This window comes from Echinococcus granulosus (genome assembly GCF_000524195.1).
Source record: "Echinococcus granulosus chromosome Unknown EG_S00024, whole genome shotgun sequence".
NCBI classification, from domain to species: Eukaryota; Metazoa; Platyhelminthes; class Cestoda; order Cyclophyllidea; family Taeniidae; genus Echinococcus; species Echinococcus granulosus.
This window is the reverse complement of record NW_020170404.1, coordinates 834,912-839,156: the sequence shown is the minus strand read 5'-3', so window position 1 is coordinate 839,156 and position 4,245 is coordinate 834,912.

Here is a 4,245-nt window from a genome sequence, read left to right as displayed (position 1 = left end):
GATACGCAAAAGCAAATGCAGTGAGCCGGTGTCACTCAATTTATAAATACCGAAAACTGTCAGGAATCATAAGGCTGATATATGAATTGATGTAAAAATGAAAAGAAAATAATTTTTACGTGTGCTGTAAGAAGCGAAATTTACTGCTACAGGTACTTTCTTCAGTATGGAGGTGAAAATTTATTCCTACTACAAATCGCTGGCGAAAGGTACTCTTCCCTTAGAGTTCGTGGGGTTGAGATTGAAAATCCTGGTACTCATCCACAACCTAGGACGGAGTCGGACTAACGGAGCTGTCACTCTGCTAATAAAAATATCAAAGTAGGGAGTTCAAATATACTTTCCCAGGAGAAGAATGCCTACCGACTGAATTTGCAAACAAATTACCCTTTTCTCAGGGGAGATACTTGAATACTAGACGTGACTGTATGCCTCTCACAACCCCCTAAGCAGTTCCATCGACACGCACGCAGATCTCTCTCTACCACTCAAACCTCTATGTCAATGCAATTGATGCAAAACTGTGCTTTTTGGAATAGCTAATAAAAACAAGGAGTTTCAATTTCTTGCGTGTTAGCAAAACACTTATCATGTTCTTACACATTGGAAAGATTCAATTTTAGCACCGAAACAAAACGGCGTTAGGCAAATTCTCACAGTCTTTTTATAGCACCCGTTCAAGCAATACATAAAAGGCAAAATCCAATTTGATTACATCTGTCGGAATGGATGATTTGCGTTGCGTAATCCGTGCTAGGTCAACTTTAAGAATTCTTTTTCTCCTACCCCCTTCAACTTTTAACATATCAAGTAGCCGGTGGAGGAGCACTCGACTCCCATAAATTTCGGAATGACATGCAGGCATTAAAACATAGGTAATTATGCAAATTCATTCACCAAGGTTTATTTTTAATGCCTTCCAAGTATAGTAAACTTATTTAACAACCTACAAGGTCGCAATCCATGTGACACAATAGTTGTATTTTCTTGTTACGCCATCAAACTTTCCATTTTTTAGAGCAAAATAGGGATAAGAGTGTAAAAAACCACTTTAAAATAACTTGAATTCAACAACTTCGAGTGCTTAATTTTGTCTTGACTCGCTTTTAGTAGGCATAATGTGATTAATAAACCCCGTATGTAACTGTGTTAAAAGTTACATTTTATTTCCAAATGTGCGGCTTATTTGGACCAAGATAATACTCGAAGTGCTGGTATAAGGGCTGTAAAATAAAATTGTAAGAAGGTTCACTAAATAAAGCATTTAATTAGGATTCAAAAGCTCAGTGAATTATAACCCAAAGGATGAAGGGATGTAATTAGCTAATTACCAACCACTCACCCATTTCAGACACACTTCTCAACCTTTCTTCCACATTGCAGGCCTGTGCAAACACGCCCAAAACAGGCGGGGTATAGCGCCTTTTCTGCGTTTACTGTTAAAGGATCAACAAGTATGGACGACGATTATACCACATAGCAAATAGTGAAAATTGCAAGAACATAAAACTTGGCTAGATGCGGTACGTATTATGAGGAGGGTGTCACATTTCTACCACAAGCATTAAAGTGTTCTGTAGAAGCAGATATGATAGGCATTTCTTCTATGCGAATTTAGACTCCTCAAAATGTAATTGCACTCCATTAGGAGTCTTCGAATAGTCGACGCTGTTTCAGCTTTCTTGCGATGAGTTTCTGTATAGCGGATGCCTCTCCTCATTAATGTTTGCATTGGATAATCACCCACCGAAATGAGAAACGTTGTTCACTTGAAGTCGGTTGCTTTAACTTTAGTACCAATGCAGCACGCCTAATGCATAAAGAGCATGGAAAAAATCATATTACCATGGTAGTGTTAGTCAGCATTTCCATTTGACTATTTAATGAAATGGATTAGCTGCCGCATATGCTTTGCAAAAGCATTGAAATATAAATTTATAACAAATCCTTACTTTGCAACATATCACCATCCTCATGGTGCATACTTGATAAAATTAATGGGCGATTCCATTTCCCTTTCATTCAAACGCTCCTTAGAAAGAATATGTGCTCCTTTGTATGGCTTATTTGGAAAAAAACTGACAGTTTATCGAGTCACGCAGGAAGAAATGGCTAACCAAGATGACACTTATTTAGGAGACAAAAAACCACTTCACAACATGCTATTGAAGTCAGATCTGTGTCTGAATAGTGGAATGCGATAGTTACCAGGTGGATTCAGGGGAAAGAGAATGGTGATGGTGGTGGGGCAAATAAAATGCGAACATGGAAATTCATGTTGTGTTGCGAAGGCCAAGGGAGTGTTGTAGAATGCCCAAACAACAGGACGATTATCAATTAGTTTGCTTATTTAGCGAAACAAAATTTAGGCTTCCCAACGTGGAATGGATAAAGGAATTTTCTAGTGAATGTAAAGGAATTTTGTCGTTCATTATTTCCTTAACCGAAAAGGCCAAATGTCCGAATGCGATAAGTTAGAAAACAAAGGAGGAAAGTCCGCTTTAAGTGCATTAATTAAAACTAGATTTCATCGCTTAAGTTAAAGCTAGCAAATGGAACCAGCTGCCGCATCCGAAGACAATTGACAAAGACCGTCACCATAATGCAATCATAAGAATATCTTTTGTCTCCATTCAGTGGAGAAAATTAATGGCCAGTCATATAATGAGGATACAGTAGGAACTAAACAGGGAGATCAATGTATAATCATCGGAATGCATACTTCCAACAGGTGCACCAAAAGTGGTGAATATGCTAGAAGCGGTCATAATTTTGGCATCACACATGGAATGAAAGTAAAAAGCAGAAGATATTGAAAGTATGGATAAATTCGTAGGGACGGGAACTTACCCACTTGGCTTTGGCTTCAAAATGAAGTAGCCTTCTGCCATAAAATTTTCCTTAATTTCATCAGTGACAGCTTAGTGAAACGCCATCATTTCCTTACCTCTTAGCCAAAAGTGCACCTGTAAGGTAGAATACCCTCTCCACAGGAGAAAGAAAGTGGGAGAGAGGCCACTCTTAAGACTCAAGTGGTGCGTCAATATATTGGATTTACGAGCAGCACTTCCAACAAATCTCGTGATGTGACTAATCTCCATTGAAGGAACGAATAATGCGTCATCTTCTTTTCGATCGGGATCTCTTAAAGAACGGTCAAATGGGCAATGCTTCTGCAAATATGAACGAGCTATGAATGCTCCTATCACCTAAATTCTTTATCATGTCCAAGCATGTGGATTCCTTATATTGTGCGGTGTCATGTTGATAGCAGGTATCACTCCTTTGAAATGGGAGGATATGAGAAGGATTTTTGATGCATGCTTCTTTAATAGAAGTATAAAAAACGAACTTGGTCGCTACCGAGGAGACTTTCAGTGGGATGCGGCAGAAATTCGGAAGTGAATCCTTGGCATGCGAGATGTGACTTTCATTCTTCCGTCATTGACTTTAATAGCGGTCCCTTGGAACCAAGTTTTGTTACCGTTAAGGATCAGTAATGGAATGTCTGAAAACATTGTTGAAATGTATTTTTAGGAGGCATGTACATCATTGCAAAACAAATAGAAATCTATGAAAACTGATCCAATTCTAAGGCTCTGTGTGCACAAAAGTAGCATCAGATGGTATTTGTGGATGTCGATACCACAGGATCATGGAGTATCCGACACATTAATATGATATTCCTCTCAAATTCACTGGCTTTTCTTTCATTCCGAATTACATTAAACATTGTTTGTCAGTGAATGCTATATGTAGGGGCTAGCCCACTCACTGAATCTCTCTTCAAATTTTCCAATAAAACTATTATTGTAAAATGGACCACCAAATTAGTAAAGGGGATTGGATAGACAACATAATGACTTACAATTAAAGCATTTTGCTCTCTGATACATTAGCAGAGTTGAAAAATTGGCAAAACAGTTTATTTCGGAGCGGACTGAACCTCTATCAAGGTGACACGGAATGGTATCAAATCGCCTTTACAGTGAAGTACACGTTTAGTCTATTCATTTTATGATTTTTTATGATTTTTAAATTGTGTAAAACAGGAAAAAAGGGGATCCTTGAATGGAAAATACGTAGAGGAGAAAATACGTGACTTGACAGCAGTCAGGTCGGACATTTCCACCCTTCCTAAGGCGCATGCAATAATTGGAAAAAAATCCGAAATCGGGCCACATTCAAACCACTAGGTCCTAACGCATTCATGATGGCCTTAAATATGCTATAGCATGCAAGAAA